The sequence below is a fragment of the Parasteatoda tepidariorum genome, chromosome 12 (genome assembly GCF_982258835.1).
Source record: "Parasteatoda tepidariorum strain Cologne lab strain chromosome 12, Ptep-v5.0, whole genome shotgun sequence".
Classification (NCBI taxonomy): Eukaryota; Metazoa; Arthropoda; class Arachnida; order Araneae; family Theridiidae; genus Parasteatoda; species Parasteatoda tepidariorum.
The window spans coordinates 61,585,507-61,609,855 of NC_141766.1; the positions used below are offsets into that span (position 1 = coordinate 61,585,507).

The following is a 24,349-nucleotide window of genomic DNA, read 5'->3' on the forward strand; positions in this document are numbered from 1 at the left end:
AAAATAATGTCCTTGAGTGTAATTTTTACACTATGTAAGTATTTTAAATTTTTACAGGTAATCAGGAATCATCAATAAACAGACAACAAGACTGAACAAGACTGGAAAAGACTGAAACAAGAACAATGAAGAGGAATTGTCGATTTCAAGAGGAATCTTTCTACAGTAAATATTTTTATAATACATGCAACGAAATTATTTTTCATACTTAATAAACAACATAATCCTTTAATATCAATAAATTGTCTTCGAATTCGATAGATAATCTCGGCATTTTTGGGCTCTGTTACTGAAGTTTCATCATTTTGTTGATTGAAGTTTGAAACGACAATTTTAGAACAATTTAAAAGCTGAGTTAGCAATTAACTTTAGCAATGCACTGAACTGATTGAAAATGTCTGCAATATTTTCTTTTTCGTATGAAAAGGCTTATTATAATCAGCTCACATTCACACTACGAAGCGTGCAAAAAATTTCTTAGACTGAATTCGCTTAGGCTTATTGCAATAAACCTTTAACAATTAAAGTCTTTATTAAAATGTACAATAAGCCATCGCTTGAAATAAGTCAAGCTTGTTGAGCAATTAAATTTAATTTTCCGAAATTTATGCTGGATCACTACAATAAGTCTAAAAATTAACAGGTGGGTTAGAAAGCTAAAGAAGAATAACAACACTGTCAAAAATGGATACTCAAATCTCGTGAAACATTACTCGTTTTTGACGAAACCATTTACTGGTATAAGCTAGGAATAAGACTTTTGTCAAAGTGGCAAAATAACTATCGACACTTTTCCGAGAGAATAGATTTCGTCAAAAGTTAAGAAATCTTCATCATTCTATTTTTCTTTTCCTTTTTAAAAGTAGGGGGGGGCAATTCTGTTCACTTTTTTATAAGCACCATATAGGTGAATCAACGTCACCCTAATCAACAGCACAAGAAGGACAGATAGAACGGAGAGAAAAATTCCATCAATGCCCGAAGCGGGATTCGAACTCGGGATCCTCTAGCATGAGCCTAACCTTTTAGCCACCATTCCGGTCCGCTTATTTCGTCATTCTATTTAACATTCTCTCATAATGAGGTCCAAAGTTAAGGAAACATTTTGAGAGTTCGCATTTCAGCACAAATCACGCGAATTCGTGGCGAAATGATGTTCAAAATGAGCTCAAGGATTGTAAAATCATCAAAATTGAGAGTTTTATTTCTGAGAGTGTTGACATTATACTGTTCAACAGTCAAAATATAAAAAGTCTGTCCCTTTCTTACCCTTTTCCCCCCAAGTTCTACATGGTTCCAGTATTTTACAGAGTTATTAATATAAGAAATAATTATAGAGAAAGACAAAAGATAAGCGAAAGAAGTAAAAATATTAATCAAATAATCAAGTAAAGACTAATTGGTTGATGGATTTAAATTAATATTTAGAAGATTAAGTAGTTTAAAACTTCTGTTTGAATTATTTTACAGAATTTACTAAGTTGCATCTTGTTAGAAGAAAATAGATGGTTCGCTTCTGGTAATCACTAAGATCATGTGTTGCTTTTAAGAGTTATCTTTGTATTCGGCAAAAACAAAGAAATCTGTGTGAAGAAAAAAGAGTCTCTGTTGAATATCTAGTTGCTTCAGTGACAAAATTATCTCTTATCACCCCTCATAGGATATACTGACGATTTCAAGTCTTCCTCGGATTTCAGAGAGGGAAAGAAACAATTTAATGCTTTTGTAACATTTTTTGAAATCTGTTAGTTTGTGACTTCTAGGTTTTGAACTAAGCTAATATAATTGCTCAGATTGGAAACAGGTTTGGATTTTTCCCGAAACACTAATTTGCTTTACTAACAATTGATTTTCAATTGTGAATTGCATTGTCTGTACTGATAATAGGGTACAATCGAAATTTAAATAATTAGTTCTATGCTATATTTTATTTCTTAAACGAAAATTGTGTCCCTGGTTGAAGAGCGTACCTTTTTACAGGCAGAAATAGTTGCGGAAATATATTTAAAAAGAACTTTTTTGATATTTACAGGCAAGTATTTTCCAGAAAACAATTTCATGACAATATTTTCCCGATAAAAAATGCTAATGTTTAGATGCAGGCAATGTTATATAACAGTGGTTACCAACTGGCGATCCGCATCTGGCCCCACGAAGCCTTTTTTTGTGGCCATTCGAACTAAAATATATTAGTTGTCATTTTTTGCAGACAGTTTTCGTAAGACATCTATATGGGTTTAAAATACTTTTCCTTCGTTTAAAAAAAAACCTAGTTTCTTCGTTTCTTTTAAATTTAACAAACCAACGGCGCAAAAAAATTTATTTCTCAGGTTTTGCATCCAAGAAAATATTTATTCAACAACAAAAATAATCGTGTATACAATACGTTTGTTTTGTACTATTTGATAAAATATCTGACAGTAATATTTAATGTTCCTTCAAACATCTATATAAAATTTTGATATGGTTGCAGCCCGCCATTTGACTGGTGTTTTTAATTGCGTACCCCGGCCTCATGTAAGTTGGAAACCTCTGTTATATAAGCAACCATATCAGATGGAGAAAAAGGTATGGTCGAAACAACCAGAATATAACTAAATTTAATGAGTTTCTGACTCTCAGGGAATATCAACAAGTTCGGTCATTTTTACCAAAGTGTTTGGTAACAATTTTGGTAAATTTAGCAATACACTTTATAATAACACTTAATAATATGCTATAAAATTTGATTTATGTGGTGAAATTTGGTAATTTTATCACGATAAATTAAAGCAAGGGATAAAAACCATTTATTCTGTCAAATTTACTTCTCAGTATTGTATTTTTTACTAAATTGCGTGAAGAGATATAGAGCTATGATTTAAATATGAGCTATGATTTTTAAAACCAGAATTTTTAATTTTTTCCATTATTTTTTTCGACTTGCATTTCTCAGAATTTTTAGATGGATCGACCAGAGCAATAAGGACCTATCCCATAGCAATAAATCAAACTTTATCTGCGCAAAATTTCCAGTTCGCCCTGGCCAACGGAAAATTTAAGCTGGCAAAGTTTATATTTTTCTCGGAGCTGAAGACCCTCGCTTACACGCAATAAATAGGGTAGCAACTTTGACAAAGGACAATCTCCCCTGCTTATTAGAATTTGACCCTACAGCTGCAACTGACAAATAGTACTTTTAAACTGAAACGCAGCAATACGCAACATGAAGCATTAAAAGTACAGGAAATCTCCAGATATGTAAAGCTTCTGCTATTTTTCTTATTTTAATAAGTCTTAATGATTTCCAAAAATCTTACGGCAACAACTTAATTTTACGTTGATATTGTTATAATTCTTTTCATTAAATATGTTTCAATTTTTTAGTTTCTACATTCTTTTATGGTCTAAGTTACTACAACTGTCATCATTTTAAAAAGTTCTTCGTGGATATAGTGGTAAGTAAAAGTTTTAGTCTGACTAGTAACTTGAGAGCTAAAATTTCATGCCCTGATTTGAAATGCTTTTAAGTCAATGTCATTAAGCATCTTGCTCGTTGAACCGTGGTGGCTCAGGGGATAGAGCAATCGCGTCCCATTGAGGTGTCCCAGGTCCGAATCTCAGCGGTGGCTGGTTAATACGAAATCTGCTCCCGACCACAGTGCTGATGAAAAATATCCTCAGTGGTTGATGGATCACGGGATGGAATCCTTTTGCCGTCGGGCTGACCGTGGGACGTATTAATCGTAACACGTAACATTCGTTTAATCGAACGTATTAATCGTTCCATCAAAAAGACCTTTACAAAGGCTAGTTTATCCCAATGGTTGAACCAGGATCCTTGTCTTCTGGGTTAAGTTCAAAATTGCAAGGATACGGGGTTGAACATTGTATGTTGTAAACTCAAAATTGGGTCATCTGTTCAACGCTCGTTATATTAAATGTTCAGTTTTTTTTTTTTTTTTTTTTTTTTTTGAGGGAGAGAGAGAACAGCAAAAATTTTATGTTATTTTTTGAGGGAGCAATTAAGTTCAGTAATTTTGGATAGGTAATTTAGGTCATTAATTGCATCTGCTTAGGAATTCAGGTATTCAATGGGCCTGTTTTTCTTCAGTAGCCAGCAACCAACCAGCCGAGTCTCATTAAATGTTAAACCAGGCTCTGATTTTGTATATTTGTCACAGATCCTGATTTTGCAAACAAGATGTAGTCTGTCGTCTCAGCATATATTTTATACATTTTAATATACATAAATGTATTTGTAAAGAGTAGACCATCTTTCTCAACGGGGTACATGGAAGAGTTTTATTATTTCCAGGTTAGGGGCAGTAAAATATAATGCTAAAGAAGGACAAAAGGAAGGAGTGCTTAAGCAATTCAAAAGACTTTAAGTCCTCTTTATCAAAAAAAAAAAAAAAAAAAGGAAGGAGAAAGAAATAAGAAATACAGCTAAATTAAGTTTGGTAAAAAGGAAATAATTAATTACACTTTGATAAAGTAAAAGTGTAATTATATTTTTTTAAATTTTATTTACTTTCGTTTCTGCGAACGAGGGAAGATCCAAGATCACCAAAAATATGCATATGCAAAATTATTGGAGGGGGGGGGCTAAGCAGTTAAGTATGCATTGTCGAAAATTGTGGAACTTGTCAAACCAATCATCCAGATTTGTTACAGTCTAGTTTAACGCTAAATAGAGCTACATAACAGTACATATTTTACCATTTTGCACTTGATTACTAGATACTATAGTTCAATTTAGTAGAAGTCTTGATTTTTAGTTGCTTTAAGCTTATTATATATTTACAGAAAGAAAATGTTACCTATGTTTTGTGGAATATAATTTGTGGAATTCAAAAGATTATCTCTGAAATTAGGAATTAGTTCTGAAAAAGTGTCATCAACAGGATTGCAACATATGATCTCATGATCTCGTTAATATTCTTCTGGCAAAAAGGTTGGTTTCTTGCAACTTTTATTTATTTCATCAGATTTTTTGTACGAACATTAATTGTCGTAAAATTTATTAATATCCCAGTAAATATTGACTAATGTTAATTTAAATCTAGGTTCTAGTCAGTAAGAAAAAATAAAAAAAGGATACTTTGTTTCCGTATCTTCATTGTGTCGCAAATAGCAGATTTGTAATCACTTCAGTTGGAGTTTCAGTTTGCTTGTATTAATTCTAATTGTATCATAAAACCTTTTTCGTCTCCAAGCTGGTCAACACTTGTTTAGCTAGAAAAAAATTTTTGAAATTAAAAGTGTGAAATACAGTAAAAAATATTATATGTATATTTTTCTTTTGAAATGTTAATACTTTGTTAAAAGATTTATTTTTCATCATATTTGTTTAATACTGAAAATTGCTAAATAATATAATTGATTTCATTAGGTCAAATTAACGTAACCAAATTGCATGAAATTCATTTCCCGATTTTTTCATACATTAAAAGACATTTAATGACTAGTGTAATGTAAACTAGCATTCTATTGAAACTGAACTGAAAATGATGTGATTAGGAATTTTAAAAAGGTAATTTAGTATACATTTATCTCTTGGAAAAAACTCGACGGCCTTGTATTTTACATCCATCGAAGTACTCTGTAAAAAATTACGAATTTCACCATAAAATATTATACCTCAATTTTTGCAGTAATTAGAATGATTCAATTATTACAGTAAAAATTATGGTGCATCAGAATTTTGTTCCGTAACATGCTCCTGTAAAATGTACGGGCACCCTGAGTTCCGGTACTTTTTACCATAATTTTTCACAGTGTATACGGCCGAATAAAGTAAAGATCTATGCAACAACAGTTCATTTTTTTAAAAATTTTTTATATACGTCGAAGAGCAGCCGATCCAATTGTTTCCGACTACTAATGTTCAAGTCCGTAACCTTGTAACTTTGAACCAATCCAGAAGACAAGGAAACTCCTGGATCAGTACCCCCAGAGGTGTTGATTTGTTATGGGAACATGGTGGACTTTGAGACTCGACAGATTTAACGCGCGTCAGTCACCATTTACTACACGGAGAGACTTCGGACGGCGGGGATCGAACACACGAACTCTTGAACATTGGCCCAGCGCCCTACCAACCAGGCTATCCCAGCCAGATCTACGATTTCAGTTTATTCAATTAATTTTAGTTTATTAGAAAAAAGTTTATATGTTTCAGTTTATTTGAAAAAAAAAATGATAAAAATGATTCAAAGCATATTAAGAATCTCTTGACAGTTCTGTCAGGAAGAAAAGGGGTTCTTAATATTGTGGTTTAGACGGTAACTTGTTTTATTGGAAATTTCAAATAACAAAACTTTAATATTGTTTATTGAAGAAGTGATTTATGCCATCAAATGATAGACGGAGAAACGCGGAACTAAGCAGAATCATCAGACAAAGCTGCCATTAACATTTCAGCTCTTGAATGGAAGATTATAAATGTCCATTTTTTTAAGCAGGAAAATATCTAATGACAGAAGCTTCTGATATCCTCCGCCGCTCTCTTCTAGATATATATTGCCTATGGAGATCCCAGCACAGCTCGCTTCCGCGGCAAAAGTCCGGAAGTCACATCCACGTGTTCTCTCTTGGAAAAGATGCATTTCTGGAAGGAAAAAAAAAGAAGATGGTGCTGCGTCGTAAATTGCGACTCAGACATTTACGGTCACTTGCGAGCGATCTCCCGTCGTTTTATTATAAAGGAGATGGTTTCTTCTCTCTATTCAGCGGTTGTCTTCTTGATCTTTACTTCTTGTTTGTTTGGCTTCTTTTTCCTCTTTGGAAAGATTTTTTTTTTCCTGGTATGATCGCTTAACCCTTTTGGCCGTTTGATGGGAGTGGAAATTTGCATGCCACAAAAATATCCTCATAAAGGATATAGTGAAGGAAGAAAGATGGTTTTTGTGTAATTATTTCTTCTTTCAAGTAAAGGGATATACAAGAACTGGATTTATTGTTCTTTTTGATAAAAATAATACGGTCTAGTTGCGAGGTGCGTATAGCTTATATCTTTATGTTATTATTTCTCTTTTTTACATGTTGAAAGAAAGTTTATCATCTAAGAAAAAATATTCTATTTCTTCGTTGACATGAAATTATTTTTTGAAGTTTTGAAAACTTGGGTAGAGTTTTCAAACATTTATCAGTATAATTATCTATGTAATGGTCAGATATTTTACCACTTAAATAAAAATTTTGATGGATTGAGATAATCATCTCAGACGTATTTATTACTTATAGATTTTTATTAGTTACTAATTCATAGACATGATTACTAAATTAACATTTGCGAATTATAAATTTACTAATCAGAATTCCATTCCTATAAAAAAATATTTTATTTTATTTTATATCCGTCGTTCAACAGCCGACCCAATTTTGGGTTTACGACTACTAAAGTTCAACTCCGTAGCCTTGAAATTTTGAACCAATCCGGAAGACAAGGATCCGTTTGTGTTCGTATGTAATGATAATGAACCAATCGTATTTAAAATGTTGTCATATCATCTTCGAAGTACTAATAAAGAATTTAGGCAGCTTTTCTTTTAGTTTTAATTCGCTTCTTTGACAAATTTCTTTCAATATTCATTTTTAATAAAATTACTTCGTTTTCTGAGTAATAAGAATCTGAAATTAATCTAGAATATCATTAGTCTGACATATGAATCTGATCTTCCTTTCAATGTTTTAAAAATTAGTTAATTAATTATGTGACTAGAGGTTTTAAAGATACAGTTAGTTGACTGGTAGGAACTCAAATAACTAACCTGTTTCTGTTCTTGTCAACAGAATTGCACTTTAAAAGCCTTTTACGTAATAACCGTAATATTGTTCAAATTTCTTACAATCCTGATATGGTGCTAACTTGAGTCACATCAAATTTATGCACAGAACTTGAATGTGCGATATTCAACTTAATCATCAACTTCAACTTATTCATCAATTTAACACTACATTGCAATTGTAACAAATTTCCACCGCATTATGGTTCAAGGTATATTACATAATACGATTCAAGGTTAAACCGACAGAACTGAATATCCGCATTGTACTTACTGTACTTCGCTCATTTAAATAACAACACTGCGCAATATTTATGTAATTATTAACGGAGAAGAACTTACGTAGCTAAGTGAATATAGCTAAGATATGAACTTAACTATTTGAATGAAAGTAGCGTCTCGAGCCGATACGAGTACAAAGTCTTATGTTACAGCATTAGTCAAACTTTCTATCAATTTTATTTAAAGAGAGAAATCAAGATTTCATATCTGGGCATGACTAATCTTGTTTATAGTAGTGTAATTGATTACATTTGAGTTAGATAATTTTGATTTTCAAAGGTGTCATTAAATTAAGTCTATTATAATGTTTAATGAAAAATCTGGTTCTTAAAAGTTGACGAGGAAGCATGTTTTTCTTAAATTAGAATTCATGGAAATTACAAAAATTGAAATAAGGAAATAGAGAACAAGTTACTATGATCTCATGAAAATAGTCCTATGTATTCAAGGCAAACTGTATATATTAGATTTAAGATGTATTTCTTTCTAAGAACTTTATTAGAATGTATTAGATTGATTGTAATAAATCAGGGTAAATTAGGCATGGGAAAGTTGGATAACCACCACAATTCTTATTTGCATACTAGGTGGCCAAACATTTGTAAGGAAAGCGGAAACAACTTACATACGCGCATATTGACAGAAGATAGTTACAAGAAAACAGGACGAATAGCAAATGGTGACACAAAATTGTTTTACATGCTCGTCTGTCATCAAATACAGTGAAACCGTAAAAGTTGACCAGTTGTGGTGCATCGCTTTTGTAGTCAACATAGGCATGCGGTCAACTTATAGAGAGTTATATAATTCGTGTTTTCTTTTATAAATTATCAAATCGAGAAAGTCTTATGCAATTCATGTTATCGTGCATTTATTATAAATTATCAATCAAAATATTTGTACTGGGCAAAATATTTATCTGAACAAGACCGCAAAACTTTACTAGGTGACAGACCGCATCTGCACGAACAATATTTATCATAGAATCGGAACACAAGCAGTGAGTAGTTGAAAGGAAGTTTTTCACTAACACATTTAAATAATTAACAAAAGAATACGGAGAGATGCTTCAGAAAACTTTTCATTCACGGGAATGTGATTTATGTGCAAGGAAATTGCTCGCAAGATAAAGATATAATTGATGTACAAAAAATTGCTCGAAGATTTGTTCAAAGAGTTTGGTAAAAAGATCTTCCGCCAGCTACAACGCAGGCTTCACGCCGATGACGTAAGGAGCGATGTACACCAGACAGACAAAGTACATGTATACACCAGACATTTGTCAAAATACCTTAACAAATCCTTAACATCTCTGGCAACAACGGCTATCCTGGTGACTAGATCATCAGATCTTGGGGGACAAGGTAATGGACCACTTTGACCAATCCATCCCCTTGGGAATGTTGCATCTAAAGTGTTCCGCACAACCAAGTAGAAGCGTGCTGGCGCACCATCGTGCTGGAACCACATTCTCTACCTGATGAGGTTGGCTAGAAATACCCCTCGGAATGACTGTGTGATACGATGCTTGGCGATAGATACCGTTTCACGCAGTCGTTGATGCAAATTCTCCAATGTTTTCCTACCTGGAGTGCGTCTCATTGGAAACCGTTTCCATTAAAGTTTACGTGCCTTACTGACATTTCTGTCCGCTGTATCGTACACGAAATGCATATGTCTTTTCATGGTTCGTATAACCAGCAATCCACGTTAGATATGCCCGTTGAATGCGAGGATCGACCATTTTAAGTCCTTTACAACGCCCCCTAGTGGCTCACCCATACTTCTTATGACGAATATTGCTTGTGTAGATGTGTACTATCTCCCAGTAAAATTTTACTGTCTTGTACAGTAATACATAACAATTGTTTTATCAGGTTAATTGTTTAAAATTTTTTCCCTAAGGAAATGCATTATCTTAAAAAAAAATTAATTACTAATAACTAAAATTAGTTTGTTTTTGAAATTTAATATTAAATTTCTCAGTTTTTTTTTCTTGCTTTTTTTTTAAATTTAAAGAAATATGCATATTCTGCTACTGAGGCATGCCAGATAAATTTTACAAACAATTTCTTAAAATATCAGTGCACAAAAACGTAAATGCAATTAGAAAACGCAACAAGCGCATTTCAGCATTTTGAAATTTACTTAGAAAAACTTATAAAACTATTAGTTACGAAAAGCCTTTAGCGATTTTCCCATATGGTCAATTCCGAAAGAGGTTTATGTTAGACTTTAACACTATTTCACTAATTCATTGAAATTCTAAATCCAAACTTGATAGCACAGAGATTTTCTGAAGGATGGTCAACGTGACAGTTTCACTATATTTGTATATAGATATGTATGACAACATCCAAAAATACCATTTTGGAGAAGATAAGAACGTTACATTTAAAGTAAGAAAGCAGTGCTGGTGTCACTTAAACAAGTTTCTATATTACTGTGATACACAATGCAGCGTTTTATATGCATTAAAGAGGAGAAAACTAAGTTTTGGGTCATTAGGAACTCTTGATTATCTTGAAAAAGATTTTAAATACTTTGTAGTAAAAATCAAATATATTGGATTTAAGTATAAAAAATGTGATCCTGCGAAATTGGTTTTTAATTTTATCAAAAATTCAACAATTCTTAAAATATTTATGGTTATCATTGTGGGAATTATTTCTTTGCTGTCAACCTCAACTTGCACAGTGAAGAGATCTGGTAAGGGCTTAGAGCTCTTGAAATGAATTGGCACTTACTGTAGGCACCTTTTGTTAAACGTGTGATATGTTGGATGGAACCAGCCTTGTCAGTTAGAATTTTAGAAAAAAAAGAAAGAAAAAAACAGCTTTCAAACAAAAGAGTGCTGATGAAAGCTGTTTTATATTTAATTAAAATTACTTTTTAAAACTTATTTGAAAATATTGTCACTTAAGTAAAATGGTCACTTAGGTCCATAATGACGTTTTAGCTGACGTCACACTAGCGATAGGATAAAATTGCAATGTCCATTAAAAGATCATGATAAGATGGATTTTAACTGAGCATACAAGATTTTTTGAAAAGAAACCTTGTAATTACCTAGGTTTCAGATATTTTCACCAGAGAGCTTTATTAAAGGATTTTTTCAAGCTTGAAAACCCTAAGTCAACCTTGATTTAAGGTTTTTTTTGTAGAAGATTGTTTTCCCAGGTTTTGGATTAGGGTAATGTGCGTAGAATAGAGCAGATTGTAGGTTTTTTTTGTAGAAGATTGTTTTCCCAGGTTTTGTATTAGGGTAATGTGCGTAGAATAGAGCAGATTGTAGGTTTTTTTTGTAGAAGATTGTTTTCCCAGGTTTTGGATTAGGGTAATGTGCGTAGAATAGAGCAGATTGTCTACAGATCTCGTTTTAAAGTTAAAAGGTTTACACGTAAACCGCATAACTAACCTTTTTAGGTTTACAGTAAAAAGGTTTTTGCTGAGTGAAAATAGAACTTATTTTGCTATCTGGGTAATATTTATTGATTCAACGAGTCGTGAGCAGAGGACGCATGTACTTCATTTGTGTTTTTATGTGAGTAATTATGTGGGAGCCCATCCTCTCCTTAGTGTGGGAAAGACGTTCAAAAATACTTCTTTGTAAATGTTTGTCTGGTGAATGAGTTATTTTTCTTAAGAAATGCTTTTAACTCATTATATCTTCCCCATCAATCACCTTATATAAAGTTTATTATCTTTCAGAATGAAAACTGACCACTCAGATGTTGCATTATCATTGAATCTAGACCCAGAATCTGAAGTTAGCTTGATGACGAACTATAAAAATATAAGTATGCCTTTAGTTTAAAAAATATGTAGTAAGAAAAATTTTATAGTTATTTATTTAGATTTATAATACATACCTAATACTTAAATTAACATAAATAGGCAATTTTTTCTTAATTAAAAATATTGGAGCAATATATATTTTTCTTTTTTATACCTTCTCTTGTTTATATCTTTATATCGTCTACTCTTTTGCACCACAAAATGACAGTAGGTAAGCAAGGAGGGCAGCTAGAATCAGAAAGGCAAAGTAATAGATAAAATAATAAATTAATTTATTTTTACTAATCTAATTATCCTATCGAGGAATATTTGGTAAATACAAGAAAACTACCTTCAAAGAAAAAAGAATATTTGTGAATCCTTTCTCTGGCATCATATCGCTGCATAATTATATAATCTGCATTACGCTAATTAAGTACATTAAAGGCACAAAACACATGGAATGATTTATTTCCATCTTAAACAAAAGATATAACTTATAAACCTCATTCATAACACCTCAGAAATTAAAGATACAAAAGAGATTTTAATTGTTGAAAGATTCACAAATAATTTGCAGCGCTTTTGTACCTTCAAAGCAATATAATTCAACACAATCTACTGTGAGTTCGTAACTTTTATCTATTACTGTTAGGTTAAGTTTTGTCCTTCTCTTGCCAGTGCACTATGCTGATTTTAAAAAAAGGACCCAAAATATCAATATTTTTTTTATATCAATGATATTTTGGGATTGACTGATTATATCAGAAAAATGAATACACGGTATCGCCTAAAGGCATACTGTATAAAAAGGTACACAGATAAAAATAATCCTGGACAAAATATCCGATATAAAACCAATATATGAGAAAACAAAAATAGGCACATACCCTAAATAGGGAAACTGGTCACTTGTCCAACGCAACAGCTGACCGACAGTCAGAGAAAAACATGTCCAATGAAGTGGACCATAGCCTCCAACAGCTACGCAACTCTCACATCAGCGTTTCATACTATTTCGGTCCAAGGGCGTCCCATTCGTGTTTGAAGGGGTAGGAGAACATAGCAGACCACACCAATCATTAAATATCCTTCTATTGGAGATATTCGTCCACCAAATGAGCGGACGGGCATTATCACCCTGTACTGCTGATCTGTAAAAGTACCTCTATCGGACATACGACCGTCTGCCATGATGCCTGCTCATACCACCTCGATCATAGTGGTCCTTTTTGACATTGTTAGGGAGCCGATATCGACTCCCGGGTTCTCTTCAGATGAGAACGTGTCTCTAATTGCTGTCCAGACAGACTCATCACTGAAGAGCCCCAATCATCCTCTGTCCAAGATAAGTGTTCTTGGCACCATACTTTTTGTGGTTCACAATCAGAGAGATGCAGACTACAGGGCTATATTAAATATTTGTGTGACATCCATTAAAAGGATGTTATATTGGTTGAGAGATAGTTTTGTTGTTGTTTTGAACCTATCTCTTTTGGCTAGAAGTCTCAAATAACGACCCGCATTGTTGCCCTTTATGTGGTAGACTACTGTTTCTGTCTCTGTGAGCACCAATTTTCTCGATATCCAACAACAGATAGATTTGATTAGTCCCTACAACAGATAGATTTGATTGGTTCTCTTCGAGTCTTCCAACTGTCCGCCATCTTGACGACGAATGCGACTGGCCATAACAACGATGGGTAAACAATGCAATTCAAAAAACAGGGATTGGACTAAACTACGGTGTTTCAAAACGCCCTTACTGTATAAGTTTCAGTGAGAAAATGAGGTACTTCTATCCAAGCGAGATCACAGTGCCACTGTCTGCTGACGCCATAGGCCACTGCGTGGCAGAGGTGTCTTCGAAGAACTTAGCTATCATTTGAAATCTTAGTTACTTATGGGCATTGCTTACGTTATTCTTTGTTTTTAAAGAAAAAAAAAACGCTCCTCCCAATAATTGTTTTCATCAGGGTAGAATAGTGGATATTTTTCATTATTGGCCAACACTACAGTTTTAAAAATTGTAATTAAATGATCGATACAAAGATATTATATTTTCATATTCTATGTATGTTCTCAAAATAAATAGTGGATCCAATACCCAATGGGTTAATCATTATTCATCTATAACTATAAAAGTAACCTTCATAAGTAGAACATGGTACAAGGATGGCTAGATCAACTGTACATTTTCTTGATATGGCTTATATATTGATTTTCGCTATCTCCTGCTTCTTTGATTAGTAAAATCGTTTTAATGGAAATACATTTTCTTTCTTCTATGAAACGGCATCGTTAACTGAGCATTGTCACTAGACTGTTTTATGAAATAAAAATAAAAGAAACTTTCGGTTTAATCGAATAGAAAATAAATACCTAATATTCTAGTAATGTAATTTGCAGGAAAAAAATGATGAAGGCGAGAATTTAATAATTTGAGCTGGGGTGGTGTGAAACTTTAAATTAAATTTGTACTATCTTGCTCATGTCTCTTTGTAATAAGAAATTTTTATTGTTAATTTTTTTAATTATGATTTTTCACGTAAGCTGTTATTTTCCTACCATGCTTAACAGTTTTTTGTTGTACTATTTGCATTGCTGTATCACTTGATTATTAGGGTTTGTGAGTAATAGACCCTTGGTTTTCCAAAAACAGTGTGAGATTAGTAAGATTAAAAACAATGCCCTTGTTTTTTTTTTTTTTTTTTTTTTTTTTTGCAATGCATTTTGTGAAAATATTAAAGATTAGTAATTTTTTTTTAATTTAGTTAACTTAGTTTCAAAATAATTCCGATATCATCATAGAATTTACCGACTAGCTAACTTGTGTTTTAAAATTATATGTAATATTATTATATTGTTCTAACTGTTTAGTTAAATAACAAAAAAGAAAAACTGATTTTCTGTACTACAAACCAACCAGGTTAAATGACAAAGCAATTTAGGTTGTGTGTTCAAGGAACAAGTGTCTTAATGTAGCAAACAAATATATTGTAGCTGAAAAACTTTTAATATAAATTTATTACTAGATCCTCTATGAAAGATGCAGTAAAATGATTTAAGTAAATAAAAATTTACTTATCAAGTGCTAATGACTGCCTATCATGCGTATTCATGGAATCCTTTTCAAAAATTAAATAAAAAAAAGTGTTAATACTATTGAAATGAAAATAAAAATAAATATTGGAGAGATTAAAGTGCAGAAATCACGCAAAACTTAACGAGTCACTATTGAGAAAGGCGAAATGAGAGCACTTAAAACCTATTGGATGTCTGAGGGAAGCAGAGATAAGTTGAAAGCCTATTATTGGAAGATCCTTCAAATTTCCTCAGGCAATAAAACTGGTTTTGACGTTTTCATTCCCTCATCACTAGTGGTTCGACTGGTTTCGATGACATTTTCCCCTCTCAAAAATATTAATTTGCGAACCCCCGATCTGTATATAATTTACCATTGATTAGTAGTTAGAAATTTTTAATGATTTTTGATGATTTTGTAATCTATGCAATTAAATAAGATTTTATTTTCTTCTTCTAGATATGAAGTTTTGGCTTGGTTCCACAAATACTTATGTAGGTATTGCACATGGTTGTGATTTCAACACATTTTAAGATCATTATAATAATTCTGTATTTTATACCAGATAATAAATTATATTAATTGAACATTTTGCATGTCTATTTTTGTGTTGCATGAATTTTACTTCATCTGTGTACACATTGTCAACATGTTATTCTCACATATGTAAAGACAGTTACATGTTGCAGAATTATAATTCTTTCAATTTTTGTGCAATTTTTGTCTTGTTATGAACCTCAAATTTTATTTCGTATAATAAATTTCAAGCACAATCAAAAGTTCTGTAATCTAACTCTTAACAACTGCATTTTAATATGATGTTTTGAATCAGCACAATGTATCTAATATGAAGCTCAATTTTTGAGAATACAAAAATACACTATATGATAAAAAAAAAATGTAAAAAAAACATTTGATTGTTAGATTATGATTTATTTTGATTGCTAAATTGTGAGATTTATGTCTTGAAATGCCTACAAGCTTTTTTAATATTTTTTTATGACACATATGAACCTTATTATGTCAATGTTTATATACTTATATTAGTTTCAAATGTGTAAATGCATTTAAATGTACTCTTATGCAATTCTGAGTTTTCATGAAAGTATGTTTAAAAAAAATAGATCCACAAGATAGTACGATTCGAGATGTTACAGAATACGGAATTGAAGTAAAAATGGTCTCATTTGTTTTCCTGAAACTTTTACAAATATGAGTTTCTTAACGACTGTCAAATTTTTGAACAAATAAAACAATCGTGCACATACGTACTAGTGTTTTACACGAATATATTTCCTAACTTGTTAGTTTTAATCTTTATTTCAGACCCATTGCAAAAAATTATTGAAATCCTAATTAATCATATTCATTTATTTAGATTAAATTAATTGAAACATTTATCTCTCCCTCTTAAATATTAAAACTCCTGCAACGTGATCTTCCTTTTTGTTTCTGTGTTAGTATTTTAGAAAATTGCATTACGGCAGATTATTTTTCTGACTAATAGCTTAATGAAATCTAAGAGAAAGTTTCGGGGCTTATTAAAATAAACGTATAAATCATGATTTATCATGATTGATAGTTAAGTGCTGTATGGAAAATAATGCAATTTCAGTTGGCAAATTCATTCATAACAATGAATTCTGAATAATATTTTTTATTTATTTTATGTACTGTAAGATTTAAAAAAAGTACTAAAGCGAAAAAATCAATTTTTAGAATTGTGGGTGGTGTCCCTGTTTAATACCCAAAAAATATATTAATTTACAGCATCATACATGTTTTTAAATTTATTACTATTTTCATATTAACTATGTTTCAATAAACCGAATTTAAAAAAAAATTAAATGCATTTATATATTAAATTAATTTAAAAATAATATATCGATAGAATATACTACTTCATATATTTACTATTTGCATATATTTCTATTTGATTAAATATATTTGCTATTTTTATGAGAAAGTTTTCAAGGTTTATTATAATACAATATGAAGTCACGTTAATTAGATAAATCAGAGGAGATTAAATCGAAGTTATTTCATAAAAAATAAATTGCTCTGATTTTTGATTAAAAAAAAAAAGGAAACTGAAAGAAAATGTTTGGCAAAAACAATCCAAGACATCAAGCATTTCAGGTTATAGAGATGCCTTATTTTTATTATTTCAAGGTCATCTTAATCAACATTATCTAGGTTAAAAACAGAATTATTTATTGTAAGCAGCTTCTGATTAGCAAAAAAAAGAAATCACAATATGTAATCTGAATTCCGATTTATTTAGTGTTTACTATTACTAGTTTAAAGTTTCTGCTTACCATTATTATAATTAGAATCTAAAATTTGACTTAAAATTATTTATAGACTGAAACATGAAATTAGTTTGTAATGGATGCCAAGTGATCAAAATTAGCTTTTTGGAGCGTTTCTGCCCCCCCCCCCCCAGATGGCAGCTCTCAAAAATGCCCTATATTCAGTTTGAACTTTGTTCAATATTTATTTAGAAAATATAATAAGATTCACCTTAAATGGTGTACACAATAAATTTATTTTTGAAATATTTAACTGAAATCTAGTATTATCAAGGTTAATCAAATGTTCCATTTTAAAATATATATAGCCAATAGATGGATAATAGTTCTAAATACATATATCAGATATCAGATTTAATTCAAACTAGGTGCCTTAATTGCTGTAACTGATTAGAGATTACATTAATCTATTTTGAATAAATTTGTTTTCTTTTCTTCTAATCTCTGCATCTTTCTAATTTCTACAGAATCAGGATTTTTACATCATATTGTACTTAAAACTTATTTCCCATCTTTTTAATGATCACATAGCACCACAATTAAAGTTTTTGATCAAAAAAGCAATCATGTAAAGGAAAACAATATTTAAGTTATAGTAATTTTTTTAAAAAAAATCAAATTACTTGTTAAGAGAATAGTTTAACTTTAATTCTAAATAGTAAGTTTATTAATTAATAATAAAATTTTCCGCTCAAAATAAAAATGTATATTTTTAATACAAATATCTTTCTAATCAATGATTTGATTGTTCAAAAGAAAACAGTGACAAAATTGTATGAAAATCCGAAAAAAATGTAATAACAAACTACCACAAGTGAAATTAATTATAAAGTTTTCCATGCGAAATACAAAAGTATTAATATTTTTAATCTAATTAATTAATAAATCAACGATATGATTGTTAATAGAAAACAATATTTAAAATAGGTAGTTTGAAAATTAAATGAAAATTCTTTTCATAGTAATAAAAAAAAATTCTACGGGAGGCACTGAACATTCGTTCTTCACCCCAGAAGATGTTGAAAGTGTTGATCATTTAACATTACCCGGTGGGCACCTGTGAACCTAAGTCACGGAAGCGAGCAACATTACCCACGCCACACACCCGTTTAGAGGGTGGGCCACATTCACACAATAGAAAGCAACACTCAGAGAGAAACATCCATTCCCTAAGCAGGATTCGAACCCGCAACCATTGACTGCACTGTCAGACACGATGACCGCGTGGCCACAGGGCCGTCTAATAATAATAACAAATTAATACAATTCTAATTAATTATAAAGTTTCCAATGTTAAATTAAGAAGTATATTGTTTGTAATCCAATTAATTTGTTAATTAATGATATGATTGTTAAAAGAATATTTGAAAATTATTGAGATATTAAATAATATAATTTCATTATTACGTTAAGAGAATAATTTAGATTTAATTTAATTATCGTACTATAATATCAATAATTTAATTAACTGAACTGATCATTACGTCAATGAAATATTGAAAAAAAAAAAAAAACAGCTAACATCTTCTCCACACTATGATATATTTGTAATTTAACGATTAAGTTGGCACGTGTATGGAGTTTTTAATTTTCTTCCAACAAACTGAATAGAAAGATTTTTTTAAAAAAATTGAATGAACCATCCCTTCTGCAAGAGCAGTGAAACCAATTCTTTTCCAAAGGCGAGCTGTCTTACTTCCCATGATACATTACTATCTGAAAAAATTCTTTTCGAATAAAAAAAAGACATTATAAAAATTAAATCTAAATACATTAGGAGAGAAAAGAGAACGTTATATAATATATATCCACCACAGGCTCGAGCTGTTTTTTTTTTAAAAAAAAAAATTATTTGAGACGTCGCCCAACTAGGGGCTGATTGTACCGCCCTCCCGATTCGCGCCGCCTCCGTACGAGATACGAGCTTTCCCGTGTCGGAGATTGGTTTAAAGGATATCGTTCCAAGAACCATAGAACGTCCTCAAACTCTTCTGTGACCGCACATCTCTTGCTTGGTCCTCAGTCCCTTTCAAAAAGGTAAACCATTACAACTTCTTTATGATAGACCTTTTATTCCCAAGTCCCATAAATATGTAGAAATGGCCTATCTAAATCAAGTCCCCTTTGTAATCATTGTGTTTACAACTGTTTTCATTCACCTATTAAAGAAGGACTCCAGTTGGATTTTTTTATTATTATTATTAAAGAAAGTACAACTAATAATTTTGGTAAAGGTAACTTACAGCAGAGGGGGACTTTAAAATGTTAAGAGATGCGTAACTAATAATTTTGTGCGTAAATATAATTTTTAATGGAAGGTACCGTAAATGTTAATTAAAGAAATTGTTTTTGTTCATTTTTTAAAGAACTTCTATTGGTTTTTTTTTTTATTAAGAAAAGAAAAAAAAAGCGTAGCTAATATTTCTGGTAAAGAAAATTTTAAGCAGAGGGTAACTTTAAAATGTTAAGAAAAGCGTAACTAATATTTTTGTACATAAATAAAATTTTTAATAGAGGGTACCGTAAATGTTAATTACCGAAATTGGTTTTGTTCATTGGATATTGGATTTTTTTTTAATTAAAAGAAGAAAAAAAAGCGTAACTAATATTTTTGGTAGACTTTTTTCAGTAGAGGATAGAGTGAAAATAATATTGGTAAAGATAATTTTCAATAGAAGTTAGCATAAATATGCTAAAAGAACGCGTTACTAATAATTTTGTATGTAAAGATAATTTTTAGTGAAAAGTAATGTATCAATTGAAGAAATTGTTTTTGTTAATATTTTATAGAAAGACTAATGTTAAAAGTAATTTTAAATCTAGGGCAACCTGAAAATGTTAAAAAAAAGCGTAACTAATAATTTTGTTTGAAAAGATAATTTCTAGTGGGGGGTTACATGAAACATTTCAATAGAGGGAACTGATAATTTTTTTAAAACAGGATTCATATTTTTTTTGCTAAAGGAAATATAGCTACTAATTACTTACGTAAATATAATTTTTACCAATACTTATTTAAATGTAGGGCTCACGCTTGACTTTTTTAAAAAAAAAAAAAAAACGAAATTCATAATTTTGTATATACTTTTTAACAGTGGTTAATGTAAAATGATAATTGTAAAAACTGGCATCAGCTTAATTTGATAAGTAAATAAAATTTATTCCCTCTATTAAGTTGGGATAAAATGATTAATGTTATCTTATTGTTTCGTAGCAGAAGTTCGTTCAATTAAAAAAAAGACAATACTAATCTATGTCTCTGTTTTCATAAATACGCACTATGCTGAACAAACTTATGTTTCTTCAAAGCTTTAATGATTTAAAAAAAAATTCTAAGAAACCTGGATTCACATTTAATCATTAGTTTTACATTATAAACGTTTTTGTTTTATTAAATTAGTGATGCTAATTCTTTAATAAATTCTTTATTAAATAAATGATGCTAATTCTTTTTGGTAAATTTAAATTCAGAATGAATCGTATTTTGTTAGAGCTGTCCCATCATTTTATTTTTGAAATGCATATGACAACATTTTATTTTTGAAATGCATATGACAAAGTGGCTTTTTACATAAATGAAAAAAAAGTCGGAAATTATTTGTATAATATATGTTATTAAAACTATAAGTAAAAAAAGAAAATTTTATTGTATTCGAACTGTATTGTGAAAGTCAAAATCTTGATAACAATTAAATTTTTAGTATGCGAAATTTTAAATAAGCGAGAAGAGGATAATTAAAAAAAAAACATATGTCATAAAAAGAATAACACTAAATTAATTCAGCATATAACACATAAAAAAAAATTCAATTGAAACTTTTTGAAAAAAGAATTAATCTAAAATCACTCTTTGAACATCATTTATAACTATTAACACAAGTTATAACTTTTAAGCCTAACTGAACCCTTTCTATTTATAAAAATCTGCTTTATATTTATCTCCCCTTCATTTTTTCAATTTCATAATACTATAAAAGTCTGCAATCTCTGTGTCTCTCGGCTTGGTTTTATTTGAAAATATAAAACAAAAATGCGTGACGTACAAGATGGAAAACATTATTTTGCATTAAAATGTTTGCTCTATGTAACTGCCTGTTTAATTAGAACGAGAACTATATATATTCGTATAAATGACTACATTTTGTCTTTATTAATAATTGTCATAATTAATATTTTAAAATTACTGATACTGTTCTAAGTTTGTGTTTCAAAATCATCTGTTTAAGTAAAATAATGACTTAAAGGCCAATCAAACTTACCATATAACAATAATCCTTTGTAATAAGTTTTGAATAATTTGTTTGAGCTTACAAATACTTGATAAACCTGATTTCAATTAACATTATAGTTAACTAATAATCCCCTGACACCTTTCAGTTTTTAAAAAAAATATATTGTTAAATATATATGTGTAATAATCGTCTTCAAATGAAGTTTAAACTATGATTGTGTGTAACTGTTTACTACATTTGTGAATATATGACTGAGATAATTTAAAATGATGGAACTTAAAGCATGTTATATATTTTTGCTAGTCATTAAGTAGGCAGGATGCAGGAAAATTAATATTTAAATCAATTTTTTTCTAAATCGTATTTTGGATTGTAAGAGACCTCATGCACTAATTATAATTAGATACAGCATTCAATCTCGCTACAAAAGTTTAACTATTAAATATTTAATATTAAAGAATTCGACTAGTTATTGAGAGAAACTATAACAATATTTATTTCACTATATTTTTATCATCCAAATAAAAGATCATGCAAAAAATTGTATCTAAATCCAAGGAGGGAAATTGCCAAAAATAATGTATCATGCTTGGTAATGTATGATTTTAAACATATGTTTTAAAATGTTATACACATGTCATACATATGTTTTAAAATGATGCTTTAATACAATAGTTTAACTTTCAAATTTTTCAAAATAACCTTCTTTGAAGCGATAGTATAATTTAAATAAATCTCAATTACTAAACATTTACTTACGTTAAAACAATTACAAGACACATTTTTTAAAGAATTGAAATTTTCGCAGTGAGAACAGTACTTTTTCTTGATATTTTTATCAACTTTTAATTTAAACAAAAACAAATTTGAAAATTTATCTGCATTAATGTTAAATCATATCTAGTTGAACTTGAAACATACTAAGTGAAATTTAGGCGATAAATTTGATCTTCCAAAAGAGTCTGCATCACTTGAAAAACGTTCTGCTGAGTACCATAAACTCTTAAGTACCCTTACGCGAACGTTATTATTAGCTGTTGTGAGAAGGGTTGCAATTGAAGTTAATGGGCAGTTAATTTGACAAACGTAAGGCGAGTAAGAAGGTAAGCTCTTACTAGAACTGAAAAGAATTATTATAGCTAAAGTCAACAATTTTCAATTACGCGTTCTTTAAAAAGGTGTGAAGACTAGTCAATTATTTATGAATAGTATTATATAAGTATTTAAATTTATCAATCAGGAAAGTCTAAATTAGTGAAATCTGTAAATGTAATATAGATGATTGCTTTATGGTTTTTTCAGTCTGTTATCCATTTATTTGTTTCTTTTTTTATCCATTAAGCTCCAAATCGAAATGTTTTTGAATCATATTTTCTGAAACAGTTGACAAATTTTGCTTTCATTTTTTAAAAAACATTACACAATTAGTAAAATTTTGAGATTTCGGAAATCTATCAAAATTTAATATTATGTGACATCCCTTAAGGAAACAATCTTAAAATTATATTTATAAAACAATACTTTTATTCTGTATTAATGAATGATTATTTTTGTATTAAATTAGTACAATACTGGGAGATTAGTTCAAAAATATGTTATAATTACAAAGCGAAACGGAATTAGTAAAATATAATTAATGAACTATTTATCTTACCCCTATATTTGTTAATAGAAAAATGAGTATCTACTAGAAGATTTTCGAACTTAAAATAGAATTATTAGTGAGTAAATTTACCAAATTGTCTTCTTTAGTCAATTTCAAGATTATGTTCAATCCAGTGATTTAATATTGAAATTTAATTTAAAATGAATTTATTTTAACTTTGTTTTGAAAATATGATGCAAAAATATATCCAGTTCTGATTTTACTACATTGGTTTTCAAACCAAATGAGTATTGTTCAATTCAATTATTTTATTTTATTTTGAAAATGCATTGTATTGTGATATTTAAGACACAAAAGTTAGCCGCAACATGTGGATTATTTCATTAACACACTTTAATTGAAAAATATTACTTTATAAATGAATACCTAGAATTTTAATTGCTTGATGTCAAATTTATTTCGATTTTGCTATAAATACTGAAATATTAACGACGGAGAAAATTTATAAACACATTTGATATAATTTCACTGAATTGCAAATTTTATGCAAACTAAAATTCTAAAGCTAAATTTATGAAATGCCAAACCAATTACGAAATGAACTCCTTAGTCTCAATTAAAAAAAACGCAACAAATTATTAATGACTATATTCTGTTTATAAATAAACTAAAAATTTGGGATGCTGGTAATTTTAAGTAACAAAATGAAACTAACGCTTAAAAACAGAAAGACAATTGCTTAAAAGTGTTTTGTAGTATTTCAATGTATGAATATTGCATATATTAAACTTGAAATACAAATAATATTTCCAAGTTTGATATATATATATACATACACACACCGGAGAGCCATTACATTATTACCACCCTGCTAATAACATGTAGGACCACCTTTAGCCCTCAAAGCTGCTAGCAGCCACCGCGGCATTGATTCCACTAAGTGCTGATAGTTGGTCTGAGGTATCTGGTACCAAGCGCTCACCAACTGGTCCTGTAATTCCCTCACTTTGCGAAGGGGTAGCGTGGCAGCACAAATTTCGTTTTCCAAGTAGGACTACAAATGCTGCTCTATTGGATTAGGGTCAGGTGAATTTGGGAATGTTCCTCGACGATTCGACCCTTATGACATGGTGCATCATCCTGCTGGTAAGCACCATCCCCCGCAGGAAAAACTGTTGTTATGAATGGGTGAACCTGGTCTGCAACTATGTTCAAGTAGCTTACAGACGTCAGGGATTGTTCTATGAATATTATGGGTCCTAATGTGCCCCATGAAAACATTGTTT

The 24,349-nt window shown here is 30.2% G+C and overlaps 1 protein-coding gene and 2 long non-coding RNA genes across 14 annotated transcripts in view; 2 read left to right on the forward strand and 1 right to left on the reverse strand.

Annotated features, from left to right (window-relative positions):
- Nucleotides 1-15,500, forward strand: part of LOC107447500 (uncharacterized) — a 94,058-nt gene extending 78,558 nt beyond the window's left edge. For both annotated transcript variants that reach the window (XR_015430861.1, XR_006224768.3), the window contains 5 exons: nucleotides 58-165; nucleotides 3,367-3,437; nucleotides 4,789-4,936; nucleotides 11,763-11,851; nucleotides 15,373-15,500. This is a non-coding gene — a long non-coding RNA (uncharacterized LOC107447500). The remainder of the gene's footprint in view (nucleotides 1-57; nucleotides 166-3,366; nucleotides 3,438-4,788; nucleotides 4,937-11,762; nucleotides 11,852-15,372) is intronic.
- The window catches only part of LOC107447499 (uncharacterized), a 170,095-nt gene that overhangs the window by 7,477 nt on the left and 138,269 nt on the right, over nucleotides 1-24,349 (reverse strand). For 8 of the 10 annotated variants that reach the window (XR_015430858.1, XR_015430857.1, XR_015430855.1 and 5 more), the window contains 2 exons: nucleotides 12,004-12,077; nucleotides 5,084-5,217 (listed from right to left, as the gene is read on the reverse strand). This is a non-coding gene — a long non-coding RNA (uncharacterized LOC107447499). The remainder of the gene's footprint in view (nucleotides 1-5,083; nucleotides 5,218-12,003; nucleotides 12,078-24,349) is intronic. The other 2 variants (XR_015430860.1, XR_015430859.1) reach the window with 1 other exon arrangement.
- Nucleotides 18,731-24,349, forward strand: part of LOC107447498 (uncharacterized) — a 223,141-nt gene continuing 217,522 nt past the window's right edge. For both annotated transcript variants that reach the window (XM_071187995.2, XM_043039821.3), the window contains exon 1: nucleotides 18,731-19,262. The gene's annotated coding sequence lies outside the window, so the exon portion shown is untranslated. The remainder of the gene's footprint in view (nucleotides 19,263-24,349) is intronic.